This window comes from Haliaeetus leucocephalus, unplaced genomic scaffold (genome assembly GCF_000737465.1).
Source record: "Haliaeetus leucocephalus isolate CR32 unplaced genomic scaffold, Haliaeetus_leucocephalus-4.0 Scaffold450, whole genome shotgun sequence".
Taxonomy (NCBI): Eukaryota; Metazoa; Chordata; class Aves; order Accipitriformes; family Accipitridae; genus Haliaeetus; species Haliaeetus leucocephalus.
Window position 1 is genome coordinate 5,144,165 of NW_010972886.1, and position 16,013 is coordinate 5,160,177.

Below are 16,013 nucleotides of genomic sequence, written 5' to 3' on the forward strand. Positions count from 1 at the left end.
TGTCTGTAAACATTTCTGGCAAAGACTTAAGTAAAATTGTCTAAAAGCATGTTCCATCAAGTTTCTGCTTTTATATAGGAATTTAATGAATTTCTTTTAACAGACAGTAATTTTAGATTAAAAAATAATTAAATGGTGAAGTTTGTTCAAATAAAGGGCCAAGTTCTTATTTGATTCCAGTCACCTCTCTTGTGATGACCACAGTGGAGTTATGCCACGCTACATCACGTGAGCACAGACTCCGTTATCTTCGCTGTGTAAAAGCCAAATATTATGAAAAAAGAGATGGATGTTGTAGTTTATTTAAACATTAAAATGAAACCTGTAAACATCCACACAAGGTTCAGTGGGATCCAAGGTGATTTCAAAACCCACATGCATAAACATGTTTTCCTGTAACACATTTTCTAACTTTTCTTTCAGTTTGGAACGGAAAGCTTTAAGAGTGCTGGGGAAAAGACAGTTCTCACATTCCTTCCCAGGAGCAATATACTGAAAACCTCCTAAAAGAACAACTTATTATTATTGTTCTAAACTGCTTAAGATAGCACAGTGAGATAGCTCTGGCCCCCATTTTTACCTTTCTTTGAACCCATGAATTAAGTATACATTTCTGTTCCATTTTTTGGATTATTGTCATTCATATTTCTCCAATGCATTCAGTAAGACTGAAATTTTAAATTAACTCAGAGAACTTAACATGTGATCTCCAGTGTATGTCTGAGAAATACCTATAGTTATCCTGAAATACTGTGCATTTCTGCACTTTATCAGAATGAAGAATTGCAAGGTCCAAATTTCTGCCTTCAGGTACTGGATCTTTAATCACATTTGAAATTTGTGACAGCTACTTTCACAGATCTGTATGAAAAGCAGAATTTGCTTGTAATACAGTATGTTTGTTGGGATTCCTAGCTTTCTGCTTTCAAGTGAGAGAGCTTCAGAATGGTAGTATCAGAATCGTGCTTTCCATGTTAAGTTTGGTGGAAGTTGTAGATACATGCTGTTTTGCTAAAAAGTTCTCTGGAAGTATTTATTATTTATAGTTTCTGAATTTATTTTTTAAATGTTTTGCCTGACTGCATATGCAGTTATTCATTTAAAAAAAAATTGTGGTTGATTGAAGCTGAAACATGATTTTAGCTCAGAAATACACTGACTAGTGTTCTTTCAGAATAGTTTTATATTCTTTATTTTTATGATGATGTATAAAGAATATTATAATTTTAGAAATCATATTTTGAAACCAGCAATTTATTTGTTTTTTATAAAGTTAAACATTAGAGTAGAATCCTTAGCAATTTTCCACCTTCAGAAAAGCAAACAAATTTCATCTTGCCACTTAAAAAAAGTTTAGAGAGAGAAAACAGATTACAAAAAGAGAGAAGAATTATGTAGGAACACTTCCTTAGCATTTCTTTTCAGGGGCACAACTTATATTTTCATATATGTGACTTTTGTAGATGACACCTAGAGGGTTGTTGTGGAATTATATCTATGCACTCCTGCAAACTGATTAAACATTTCCTAAAGCCTACTGATACACAAAGGATGGGGCTTATGGCTACTCAGGAGGATATTAGCTATGCAAACAAAGATTGAATTTCACAAAAGGAGGACAGATGAATTAGTTGGCCTGATCAAACTGTCTGTGTTAGTTAAATACTTACACAGATGTTGATTCTGGATTCCTTCTGTAGCACTATTTTCATACAAACCTACACATCTCATTTTTACAGACAGAAAAAAAGTTTAGAAAATGGTACAGATTTGTCTCTGGTATAATTCAGTCTACTTAAGTAGCGTACATGTGAGCTGACTTTGGCCATTTCTGTCCTCCTGTATGATTTTGTGGAGCACTCAAGAGCAGTTCAGCCCTTGTTGGACAATGTGTGCCATCAGCACCATGGAAGTGTGTGCTAAGCTGTGCATTATGTGTAGATCTGCTGATGATCTGGAGTCTCAAGTAGGTGCAATGGCCACAATAAGAATTTTTTTCATACTGTTCAGCTGTTCTCTGTCATTCCTTTCTTCCTGAAAATTGCTCTGAGTGTTTTGTAATAACGTATTTTTTTAAATATCAGTTTCACCAGGAAAGCACAACATTTTAATGAAGGAGACAGTGTGCAAAAAAATTAGACCTATCATTAAAGGTAGAGGCCAAGACTTTTAATCATCTCTGGTTAACGAATGCCAGATTCTGAATACAGATTCCGAATTAAAAAGGATTTTTTAACTTCCATTGACCGTGCATTATTTTAAAAAACAGTAACTATATGCTGTCAGGCAGAACATATTCAAAGCATTTACAAATATATTTTGTAAATACAATCTAGTGGTGCAACAGCTGGGTAAGTGAGAACACTTGGTCTTAGGGTGCATCTCCAGTAGTGTTTTAGTTTGGATGAGAAGCACGCTTCTGAAGTGAATCTTCAAGATTTTCTTGCTTACTTCGGCGTGGTTACTGCCATGGAGCAGCCATGGAGCTCGTGAACTGAAACCCTTTTGGTGAAACTCAACCGGAGGGTGCGTGCCAGGAGCACATCAGAAGTCCCCCAGGTGGAAACAGGCCATCGGTCCATGGGACCAGACCGGCGCTTGTACAAATAAAACATTTCTGATGCTGCATAGTGAGGATGCCCAGAACACGTCCTTTTCCTCTTTTGTGCTTTTTCTTCTCATGGAAAAAGAAGTCCCCCAAATTGAATGACTGTCTGGGCAATGAGAAACTTTTTTTTCAGATGTCCCAGTAATGCTGCCTTTGCCTTCCTGGTAGCTCAGGTGCGGTCCTCCACCTGATGGCTTGCATGAGCAAGCTTGTGATTTGAAGTGAATCAAAAGCCTTGTCTGGGTAGTGACTGCAAGGCCTGGGTTCTTCTGTTAGCATAAGATAAAGGAATAACTAGCATAAGAGATCTCAAAACCAGTCGAAGGTAAATTATGTAAGGCCTTATGTCTTTTCTTTCACTTTACATAATATTCATGCTACTTTCCAAGAACCTCAGGTAATGAGAAACAGCATATTTTCATTGACTCTTCTTGATCAAGCTGCACTACATGACATGTAAATTGTGCAAGAGATAAGATTGTAATCTTGTGTTAATCTCATAGGTAGAATAAGGACATGGATAAGTAATTTCTCGTCATGCTGCATTTACTAATGGAGAGCAGAGCTTCACTGCGATAACAGGGCATCCAGCCAGGGTTGGGACTTCTCTGTTTAATCTTCCTTTGTTTCATATCTTTTGCAGCTTCTTCCCTAGGGAAGAGATTGTGTCTTCCTACATGTTCCTACAATGCCTTCTGTTACGAGATCTTCTCTGATGCCTCTGGGAACTCCCGAAGAAATAACTCATAGTAACATTATGCCTGCTAAGAAATAAAACAAAATAAGATGATTTCTCAATAGCTGGGCATAATAGTGATAAGAGTTACCCAGATTACAACCCATACCAGGCACCGAGCTGGTTTTGTGCATCACTCCTCAGCTTCAAGCTGCCTCCCTGGCTGAGTGGTGGCTGCTTGAAAATGTGCTTAAACTTCTTCAGGTTTTCCCTCCCGTATGTTTTTTTGTTAACAGAACCAATTATCGGGGTAATAGGTCAATTTTGAAAGTAACAATATGCAGAACAGATGAAAGGGATTGCTGGGAGGTAATAGCAGGCAATCGCCTGTCTTCAAATCAGCTGTTTGCAGGACGGCTCTGCGGTGGTCCTGGAGCGATGGACCCTGGCTGCTCCTTACATGGGAGAGTGCCCGTTGCTGCCTGGCTGCAAACTCCTCCTGCAGCTACGTGTGCCTCAGCCTCTTTTGCTGCTTTGAGCTTCAGGCCGTGGTATGTACCTCAGGCTCGCTACCCTAGGGACTTTTATTTTTCTCACATACGGAAGTTAGCCGGCAGCTTTCTCAGAAGTAGCTTGCTTAGAAAAAAAAAGCATTCCATTTATTAGCCCAGACTTTCTGGAGATGGGTTTAAGGTTTTTTCTTGCTGGGATTTTTGCAGCTCTTCTTTGTAAATATCGTTACTCTGGCTGGTCCTGAACGTGCCTCTTAATCACATCCCTAAAGCAAGTTCTCTGGTTTCACTGACTGCACCTGGGGAAGGACCTCTGCTCTGGCAGGACCTCTCAGCGGGAGGGAGGGGGGACCCGCTGGTGGAGCAGACACGCAGGCATGTCCGTGCACCGACCTCTGCATGAAAAGGTTTCTGTCTCCCAGCTGAAGCCACGCCGAGGGCAGCTCCCTGGGTGTGGAGAGCCCTCGCGGGCAGAGTCCCTGCCGCGCCGGGGCTGGCAGAGCAGAGGGGCTTACCCGGAGGAGCACACGCTGAAAAGGGGCGTCTCTGCAGCAACCCCCCTCTTGTCAATTGCCCGTTTTAAAAGTCTCTTTCTTATTGCTCTTTCAGTTTAAAATCAAAAAAAGCAAGTTGTTCAGTGGCAGCACGCTGCTGCTTCTGAAATCCTTTAATTCTTGTACCGTCGAGAGGTCTGATTTTCATGGTTTTCAATGTGTGTGCTGACATGCCTCTCTGTACTTTCACAGTTTGTAAGGCTATTTGTTGATGATTGTTTTTTCCTGCCTATTTGCTGAATTTATTTCTTGCTTACTGTGAGCTGGCATCATGCAGACGTTTAGCAGTGGCATGAAAGTGAAAATTTGTTTCACATTCATAAGAAATACTTCCCACTATTTCAGTAAATACAGCTTTTGCTTTAAGTCCAAAGCTTGTTTTTACTGCTCTTTCTACTTGTGGTTCTACAGATACAGCTTTTTTTTATTACTGTCTTTAGCTTAGGTTTCAATACTCTGGCTTCTGTTAGTTTAATTTAATTGTATTGCTTATTAATATAACTGCATCTGCTAAAGATTCATTATTTTGGCTTCACATTAACCGCAGGTCTCCCATGTGCTCCACTGTTTTTTCTGCTGCAATTAAAAACCTTAAGATAGAGTATTTCCTCTACTGTCTCTAGATTTTTCTGTGAATTCTCTATACCTGTGGTCTCCCACTACACCTGACAAATTGTTTAATGCTGTGTGTAAACTTCTGAAAATTTACAGTATATATGGGTGAAGGAGTGGTATGTATATTCTACATGCCAGGCGTGCCATAATCGAGTTGTGTGAAGCTTTTCAGCTTCAGTGTATAGCATGTCTGTGCTAGTTTCAACACTCCATAAATTTTCCCTCTATATTTTCTTAATTTCTTTGAAATATACTGTGTTTTCCTCAGGGAAAGTAGTTCCCAGGCTTCAGTAGTAATAATCCCATAGGCAAAAACATGTCAGACATTGAATTTCACTATTAAGAGTAGGAAAAACAGTTTATGTAAAATAACAAATACAATTGGGTAGTAGGGTCATTTAGCTCTTTCTACATGTCTTTTCTTGAAGAGTTACTCATTTTCCTGCAGTTCTAAACTTTCTGGGTTTTTTTGAAACTAGTATAGTCAGAGGAAGTACTGGCAGAAGGGCTGCGATGTGGCTGTGCTCAAGAGCATAAAGTACCTCAGATTCTGTAAGAGAACTTTTTTAATGGGACACCCAGTTTTAGAGGGCATTTGGCGTTGGAAAGGAGGATAGTAGGTTGCATTTTTGTAAGCTCTTAAACATTTGGATTCCTGTATAAAGCACTCCTTTTGTGTCCATTATTTGAACCTGCTTATGAGACTGGAGTGAGCAGGTTTAGTGCTGCTGAAATGGGGAAGAAGCCCCACGCTGAGGATTAGGCTAGGTGGTCAAAATACAGTAGCTCTTAAGTACAATAAATTAAACTCGGGCAACACATTAAAGACAGTAAATTTCCAACCGCAAAGATGGGCTTCCTCTCATCTAAGTGGGCTTATCTACAGGTCTGAGCCAGCTGCTTAAATGACCTTACAGTGGCAAAAATAGGCATTTGTATCATCTTAGAAGACGTGTCTGAAATATGTGAGCTCAGGCATCCCCTGTTATGGCTCAGTCTCTCTCTATTGACAGATGAGAGAACCCAGATAACCAGCCTGTATTAGATATGTAGCTCTCGGATGGATGAAGCAGGGGAGACAGGTCCCACCAAAATGGTCAGGGGAGAGGAGAGATTGTGATAGGAGTAAAAATTGCAAAATAATACTTTTTTTTAATTTGCCTTTGGGAAAAATGGATTTTTCTCGACCACAACCTTGTGTAATTTTTTGGCACTGAACTTAAGATGTGACTAGTGAAAACAGGCCAAGCATATTTCCAGAAAAAACTTAATTATTGAGCATTAAATGAGAAGCGTTACATTGGGCATGTTTTTATATAAGCACCAAAGTTTTTCATTGTTGATCTCCTTAGGAAAGGGAGCCTCTTTTCAATTGAAGAAAGGCCTGTATTGGAGCACACCAGCAGCTGCTAGTTAATCTTCATGTTCAGTTTCAGGGCAATCTCTGATAAGGAAGTAAAAACTCAGAAAAAACTTGTTGCCAAGGGTAACTCTGCTTTTTGACAGTGGAATGCTTTAGTAATACCAAAGACCCCAGTGTGAAAATACAAAGGGACTCCAGTTTAAGAGACCGATTGATTGAAAGCCAGAAGGGCAGCTTGTAGCCTTCAGTACCTAAATGAGGGCACTGATTTTTAACTTGAGGGATACCAGACAGTAACTGCTTGTCATTCTCTGGCTTGAACTTTTATGTTTTGCTAAATGTGATAACTCCAGCAAATTGCATCATGCAGCCTGACATAAACAAATGTTCTGTATTTTCCTGTATGTTCCCCTGCAAAGCAATTTCGGCCTTGGTAAATTAGATTGGCAACCGAATGATATCTTACGCTGCAGAGCTTGTAAGCTATCTGCCCTTTGATCTGAAGGGCTGTCTCTTCAGTGCAAGCCTGAATTGGCCCATTAGGCTTTGCAGTGTTAAAGAATCGTGTAACTGAACTGGCTGGAAATTAAGTTTCTGAAGCAACTGTCTTGGGAAATAACGGAAATACTGTCTTCTCTCATGTTCTGCTAAATTATTTCATATGTAAAATTATTTCATATATTATTTCATTCTGTGATCAAAGATGAAAATACATATGACCACAGATTTTACTGTCACACCAAACTTTATATTTTTTAGTGAAACATATTCTTATTTTGCGGTAGTCTTCTTTCGTTTCACTTGTAAATCTTTACAATAAGAATACTTAAACTATGCAGCTATTGCTGCATTATTTATTCCATACTTAGTATGCAAAAATAATTTACTTCACTTCTGTCATCAGCAAACTTGAACATCTAGTTAATTTAATCCAGTTTCTTTGATTTTTCTTTTTTAAATTAAAACATCCGTCCATTATGGCAATGTATTGACTATGCCAGCACGTGGTTGGAAGATATGTATTTTATGTGATTTTTCTGGTTAAATGAAAGTCAGAAGTTATGTAATTTCTAGTTACATACGAGTGTGAGATGACAGGAGCTTTAACTTAAAATATGACCAATAGTGAGCATGGAGAAGGGGAGGGTACAGTTTTTGTGAAGCTCTCTGTGTTTCACCTTCCAGTTCTGAGATGATTTGTGGGGTGATCTTCAGGAGAGGATTGCTATTGATTAACCCCATGTTGTCTTGTATCATGTCTCTTTCTTCTTCCTCATCCTTAGCTTTGTGTCTGGTTTTAGAGTAAGCCTGTGATTAGGTAGTGCACTGAAAAGATAAGAAAATTATGTCTAGGAATTGTCTGCGGCCAACTGATAAACGCTTCTTATCATAGCAGGTAGTAAAATATTTCAGAGTAGAATTGGGCCTTAGATGAGCAATTATAAAGCATCTTCTGTGCAAATAGCAGAACAGCAGGTTCATAGGTAGTAAAATCTGACTTGATGGGGCTTGCATGGTGTGAGGTGAGTGTCTGGATGGATCACAGAACAGACCTGCCTTGGTCCTGCTAGCGTCTTGGCATTGCTTCTTAAGATCAACTTTATAATTCAGACAAGTCACGTAGTAGCAGCATCTTAAGCAAACTTTCTGTAAGGCCACATTTAACTGCTGCAACGTAATTTAAATGGAGAAGAAATTTCATTTCTGATCTGTTTAAAGTGTTTCTCTTCTGTACTGGCCTCTCATTCTGCAACCCCAGCATCAGCTAGTGGGGTTAGTTCTCACCGAATGATGTTGTGATACCCTCTCCATCTCTGCTTCCACTTGCAATGCACAGTAGTCACAGCTATGTCCAGAGCATAGATTCGTTGACTCCCAGGGGTGAAATAGAAAGAAAGAACATTAATAACAGTGGAAAAATAGACAGACAATAGTCAGACAATACCACTCCACCACATCCACACATAGCATGCGTGACATCGAAATCCACACAGATGACAACTGAACCACAGGTAGATGGTGAATAGTTTTGCTTTGCACCAAGACTGAGGTGAAGATTTACCTGGTATGAAAATAATTTGCATCTTAAATCTAACTAAAATACACAACCCCCAAACAACCCTAACCTGAGAAAACATAAGTATCTAAGCAGATTATTATAAACTGCAAACTAATGCTCTTTAGTCTCCTTTCTCCATCCTCTCATTTCAGTGACCTTTCTATTACTATCTCTTAAATTGCTTGGACTGAAACTGTGTCTTTCTGTTTTATGAAGTGCCAATTACACTTTTGGTTTCTAGAGAATTAATGTAGTATAATTTTAATACAGTATTCTCAAGTGACTTCAAAGAATCAGGTCATCTGAAAATGGCCCTTGTTGTGTGACTTCATGGGTGCCGCTGAGGGGTGTTGAAGCACTGCACAAGGGTACCAGGATCTGGCTCGGGGTGAGAAAATGTGGAAATTGTAGTATTAATGTAGGCATTACCTAACTGCACTTATTCTGTAAGCCATCTCATGTTTGTATGTTAAGCCTGTAAATATAACTTTTTAGAGGGTTATGAGCAGTAGCTGCCAAGATTTGTTCTGCTGACTCAGGAGGCTGTGTCATGTCAAAATCATGAGACTTGTGCTTATTTTACCCCATGCTTTCCTTTCAGCTTTATGTGCCAGAGTGCCCAGGTTGGTGACTCCTGTATAAGCTCAGTATCTGAATGCCTAAGGTCTTTCTCATGTGTGTTCCCTTTCGGTAGTCCTTCACAGAAGTCAGCATTTCCTTGTCAGGAAACATGTTTCCTATCAGTATACCCCAATATGTGTAAAACAAGAAATGGACACGCTGTAAATTCTTACATGCTCTGTCATCGAGCAAAGCTGCGCATTCACTCCCAAGCAGGAGGAGAAACAGTACGATGCTATTAAGCTACACTATTGAAGGGAACGTTTTGCAGTTGTACAATAAAATAAAAGCCTCTTCCATTGCCATCTCGAAGAAATAGATAGACATTGCTGTGCATGAACGGTGATTTCATGAACAAAAGGGAGTACCTTTGTTGACTTCAGACTATTAAAGTTACATGTTCCTCTTGATATATATAAACTCTTTATAGACTACCATTTTGGCTTTAGATCTGAAACGTATTTTGTTACATATTACTTTATTGTGATGTTGTTTTCACAAGAAAGTAATGATGTTGCTGATTAATTGCTGATTAATTCTGCTTGGAGTGTGTCAACTGTGTTGAGAGACTATGGCCGCACTGAATACCGCAACCACTCTGCTGGTGTTTCTGCTGCTTAAGAGTGCAATGAGTGTATTGCCAGGAAGCGTAACTGAATGAAACATGTTTTTTCTTGACCTGAGCTTTTTATCAGATTGCTCCTCAGGGTTATACTTTTTAACTGTTACTAAATGAGTTATCTTAAATCTTCAGACATACCTCAGGCAGAAAAAAATGTTTTATGAATATTTCTTTGAGGTATACTTCTTTTGGATTTAGTTTAAATTACTGCATGCCTTTAAGGACTGAAACTCTTTGAGTGGCGGAGTTCCAGGTGATTAATTAGGAATAAGAATTTGGGAATGGACTTGATGGCAGAGAGAACAAGAAGCCCTAAATCCATCTCTAGTTCTCATTTGTAAATGTTTGGGTTTATTGGTTATTGTGTTGTTTGATTCCTCTCTCCTACTTAAAATATTTAAGTTGTTCTGCACACGGACCTGTAGAAATTCTGGACGTACAGGATAATCATTAGCAGTGGTATATGGGGACAGAAAGACTTGTGTGAATTTAGATATATAGCCTCCTCTCCAGGCCAACAGCACAGCAACAGTAACTTTTACCTGAAAGTATGTATTCTTTTCCAACAAAAATTCAGCAGCTTAAAACAGAGGTATGGTAATTACTTCTTAGTGTGGTATACTAATAAAACTTAAATAAGAGCCCTCATTGAACAATGCACTCACTGTGTTAACAAATCCTTTCTTCTTTACACCAAGAACAGGAAATATCTGTGCTTTGAATAAGGTTTTCCATTCATGTGGTAAGGACTTCACAGTGATGTTAGAATTTTTGTTATGCTTTTTAAAGTATACCCAAAGCCAGTTAAACCTAAATGCCCACAATACAGCTTAAATAAATAAATAAGTCAGCACTGTTGTTTCAACTTGGGATTATGTCCTGTATTTGAATCTCGCTTTGGAAAAAACCCCTCCACACATATTAAGGAGGAATCATGCAAATTTCAATGCCTTAAGTTGTATGGAACCTCTGGTTTTGGTCTGGAAAATTTCCATTGTCCAACGAAACCTTACCTAATCACATTATGGGGTTGGGGGTAGGGACGGTTGCTGTTTCTGGGCCTTTTTCTCATCTCCATCTCTTTTTTTTTATTATTAAAATATGAGAATCAAGATATGTCACTAACTATACAGGTTATATTTTCCTCCAGCTGGAAGATGTGAAAAATGTGTATGAAAATAATTTGGGTGAATATTTTGACATTTGAAGGACAACTCAAGTCAAGCAGTAATGCTCCCCGTTGTACATAGATGACCACTGGTGAACCAGGAACAGTGGCTTTACTCTGCCTCCTGCAATTCGGTCACCAAAAAATACACCTTTCTAAGTAGGCGGCACAGTATAAACTCTGAAGCACTTGGGACAGAGGGCGAGTTAAAGGGCTTTGTTGGTAATGATGGCTGAATTTAGGATCTGGATTGTACAGTGGGGAAAACAAATGGGCACTTAGCTGTGTATGTGCAAATGATACCGCTGATCTTGGGAAAGATTATGGCAGCTAGTCCATGCTAGGCTGCAGCCAGTTAAGCATTGGAGGTATCTCTTTCAGCTGTAACTATTCTGTGGCATTAATTTAATGCTTTCTGACAGATGGGGCGGGGGGGGGGCACTGGGAGGGTGGTCCCCGCTTGACCCCAGGATGCCTGAACTCCAGGCTGAAAGTCTGCAGCAGATTAGTGTCCCAGATGTGATGCTGGCCTAGGCAGGCTTTTCTGCTGATGTGAAATAGCTGTTAGGTTGTTAGGGTTAAAATCCTGGTCTGCCCTGGAGTCATGGACTTAGACGCCTACCCCAGCTCAGAGGCATATTTCCAGCTCTTGAGTTTTTGCTCAGCACACCTCTGGGTTGTGTGCAAGAAGCAATGTTAGTCAGCAAACGACTGGTGTTTTTCTTTCAGAACGTTCATATGAAAATAAAACCATATTATTATTGAGTTTTTTCTGGAATACATGGAGTTTTTTTCTGAAAAAGACCCAACTTTATTAAGCCAAGTATTCTAAGTATTTGCTTTTCTGAAGAAAAAATCTGAAACCTTAAAAGAGTTGGTTTAGATAAATATTTGTTCATTCCACAACTACACATTTGAAAAGCAGAAAAAACAAAATCAGAAAAAAACCTTGATGCTTCCTAATAAGAAGACATCATGTCTACCTTTTGAAGAGCTTTTCTAAATCAGACAAATATTTCAATATATGCGCATGGTACACATTTGTGAAAGAAGTACAAAGACTGGAGTAATCAGTAAGAAGGTAATAGTTCTTCCTGAGGATAAGTATAGAAAGCAGAGACCCTATAACTTTGTCTTCTGCTACAAAAATTCTCTCAGGTAAACTCAGCCAGTACTCGGTTTCACAACCATCACTTTTTGGTCTGAGTTAATCAGAGACATGGCAAGCTCGTATAAATAAAATAACCAACCACAGGCTAGAACCTCTCTTAGATGCAGCAGTGTCAGGACAAAAATACTGTGTCAAACTTTTATTCTCAATTTTGAGACTACAGAATAATGTTTTTTCCCTGCGTCATCACCAGCTACATACACAAGGTATTGCGTAAGGCTGTGGCCTTATTCAGAGTCATTTATATGCCAATATACCATCCCATAGTGTCTTTAAAATGTAAGATTAAGTTGAAGCTACCTTTTGAGCCAGAAAAAATAAAATCATATTTTTCATTTGACATTTCAGTGTAGAAGCATCACTGCAACGAGATCAAAAACCTGTTGCCATTTTCATATATAAAAATAAAGTCAGCCCACATGCAGTGGGCTACATTTTCTAACAGGGACACTATGGGGAGACTATGGATATAGTTTACTAACATTCATCATTCTCCCAAGCAAGCATGAAGAACAAACCACAGCTGTTAACATCAAAGAGAGCCAAGCAAATAAAAAGGGAGATAAACAGGAATAAGTAAGAAAGACTTCCAGGTTTCTGGAGATATTTTTCCCTTGTAGGGAATCTAACTTCTTGGACCATTTAAGCTGTTTGCATTTTCATCCTTTTTAATACATCGTACATTAGTATCTTGACCGAGCTTATCAGCAGCTTGAGATGCAAGGCTCTACTATGTTACAATTTTGGCTTGTTTTTTTTTAAGAAAAAATGACATGTGGTAGGCTCAGTTGTGCAGTAGGTAAAGGGATAATAGGAAATATTGAAGAGAGGAAGACAAATTGAAGCCAAATAACCTGGCAGTGGCAAATGTAAGCATGTTCATGTTTCTCTGTTCATGTGATGTCAGCCTGTTGACTAGAATAGGATTTCAGATGGAAAGCCCACGTCTTATCTGTTTTAACTTGATAATAAATTGAAGACTTGTTATTTTATTTTCTTTGAAAGTCAGGAGTTTCAGAAGTGCTAAGAGATCCAGTATGACGAAAGGAGCTCTGTAAAGCCTCTCAACCTGCCCGAGGAGTACAGGTCATGCAAACCAAACACCATAACTGTAACCCATGCTTTTGGCTGAAGAAGGCAGTGTCTTCATTTTGCATTTGAGTGCAGTGTATTTTAAATATCTCCTTCTTTGGAAAACCTGATTTGATGTGGTGGGGAATTACAGTACATCTATTATTTTTTTATCTCTGTTAGTGCGAGTCAGATAGGTTCATATATGTCAGTGTGCTCGGTTAGAAAGATCTTTTGCCCAAGCTTTCAAGAAAGGTAGAGAGGATGCAGAAAGCAAATCATCATGAATAATAAAACAGGAGCTTCTTTCTGCAGGTTTCATGAAAAAGCAGGAGAGAACATGTCTTGTTGCATGCGCTTATGTTTTGTGGTCCCAAACGCTTTCGGCATTTTGATGGAGGGTGGATATAGAGCTTTTGTTCTCTGAGCCTCTGGCAGTTAGGAAATGTCAAGCAGAAAATGCACTTTGCCTGCAGGGGAAGAAGTCACCGAGGTGCCCTGGTGGTGCAGTATCTCTGCAGGCTTATTCACAACATGGGAAAGAGATGAACTCTGACAGCTGGGTCTTCCTGGCATGTCAGCAGCAGTGAAAGCACCACAGATGAGCCTCAAAGAATGATGTGAAATGGGGAAAACCAGTAGTTATATGCATATTCCCTTTCAGTCTCCTTTCAGCCTCTTTCTTGACTCCCTTGGCTAGCAAGAGGTGGGTAGGAATTAGCAAGGAAAGGGGAAGGAACTATGTTTCAAAGTCACAGGTTTCCCCATAATTATTGAAAGGCAGATTTCCATTTTCACTGCAGCCCATCTAAATTACTCAGTTACTGGTGGCTGAAAGTGTCATTTGAGAGTTCCCTTACACTACGAGAACAGAGTTAACAGTGCTATGTATAAATATGAATCCAAATAAAAATCAATTGTTCTTTTAAATCTGCAGAGTTTATTGACTATTATGTGCTATGCCTATTTTTATCACTTTTTCTGTATTTCATTCCTTTGCCCTAATTTACCACAGTAAATTATTATCTTTTCATAAGTATTCTAAAAGTTGCACTGTTTCCTGAGACAAATTAACAAGACAGTCAGGGTGACTTTTCAGGGTTGGTCCCCTATTATTGTGACTGGAGACCTGCAAAAGTAAACCTTAGCTTAGTTTAGCATTCTGTTGTGTGATTTGGGGATTAAAGACTATCAAAGAACCAAAAACTTTATGCTTAAAAAATTAAAAGAACTGGAAACTTTGAATGTGTTTGTTAAACAGCCCACGTTTTAAAAATGAATGCCTATAGTTAAGGGTCAAGACTGATCAAGATCTGTTAATACAGGAATAACCTTGTAGGAGATGAGCCCTGCAAATTGTGTTATCATTCATTGAGGCCGCAAGTACTCTGGAAACCAGGCCACCCTGATCTGCATATTTAATTATAGATACCTGCTCTAGCAACTAATTTTACACCTGGGACTACTTATGTGCACTTTTAAATGCATTAGTGATTTGCTGAATTTGGCCCCATATTTGAGAAACTCAGTTATTGTTCATCATTGTCTGTAAGGCTGGCCAGAAAACAAGAATTTTGTTTATCTGGAGGAAAAAAAAAAAAAGAGGTTGTGGAATTTCTTTTCAGCTTGGAGTAAACTAAGCTGTACAGATGCTCTTAGTGGAAAGTGAGAGAGGAAGAGGGAGGCAGCCTAAATAACCAACTTATTCTATAAGCTAAAATAACAAATGGCTGAGTAAATAGGGCAGCACTCACCTGGGATGTAGAATGGCATGGTTAAATCCCTTCTCCAGTTAATCACTACAGTAGAGAATGAGATCGTATTTTTTGATTTTCTGCTGAAGTTATTCTAGTAAGAAAATACAGTTAGCTATTCATCGAATCAGAGAAAGGGAATCCAACGTGTCTAGGGGGTCTGCTTCTCTTCCTTCTCTTGTTTCAATCAGAAATGATGCTGTGATCCTTAGGGAGCTGGCCATTAAAATATTTCCATACATTTCTGGGAAATGAACAATTTGTGATTAATAATATTTTCCTAATATTTTTGTTGATAGATTATTAACCACTCCTAATAGTTTCTTTTTTTCTCTATTTATTTAAAAGGGGAGAGAGAAAGGTGGCACCTCTTTAACCAAATTGTAATAAAAATGTGTAAAAAGTGTAACTTTGCTGCTGCTTTTCATTATCTATTTGTTCATCTGAAGAATGTAAGTTGTCCTACAAGATGCATCTGAAAGATGCTTAAGGGTTTTCTCTAGTTTTTTTTTCTTTTCTTCACTGAAGAAAGCTGAACCAAACTACTTTTTGAAGTGCTGTTATTGTTTAGGTAACTGCCACTAAAAACTGATGACAGGATGCGAGTTTCTAATTTTGGTGATGTCCCATTGTTTTCAGGGGAAGTTGGTTTTGAAGTAGCGATTGTAAGCACAGCAGGTGCTGGGATCATGTAGCAGCAGGCAGAACTATCATATGTTGGGACAAAAATACTCTTTTTTTTTCTTGGTAGATACAGGGATAATATTCCCATAACCATTTGACTGGCTAACCTGTATATTGTGTGGAGCTTCAGAATTCTTGAGAGATATATACTGCTACTTAATGTATAAGCTGCCATGATATGAGCGTGTTTTGGTTCTGCAGTATTTGGATAAGTATGCAGGTATATGATAGAGCAGAGGGAAGAAGCAACATCAAGCTGAAATGGATTTCTGAATCTTTGTCAGTCAGTCTGATATATTTGGGAATAAATTCTTATCTGATGGGAAAACTGACTCTCTTCTTCAAAAATACCTTTTGCTTCCATAGTACAGTAATTCATGATGACGGTAACACTAGCTGAAATAGGGATTACTGAGAACAGTACAGAAGATCTCTTGTGAAGTATTTCAGTCTTGCCATCAGAACAGAACTTTGGTGCTTCCGTGTAAATTGGCATCGTTCCATTGACTTCTAAGCACAGTGAAGTGGGTGGGTT

General features: G+C 38.7%; 1 protein-coding gene across 1 annotated transcript in view; it reads left to right on the top strand.

The window, feature by feature from the left end:
* Positions 1-16,013, top strand: part of MOXD1 (monooxygenase, DBH-like 1) — a 57,692-nt gene that overhangs the window by 21,236 nt on the left and 20,443 nt on the right. The gene's annotated exons all lie outside the window — the stretch shown is intronic.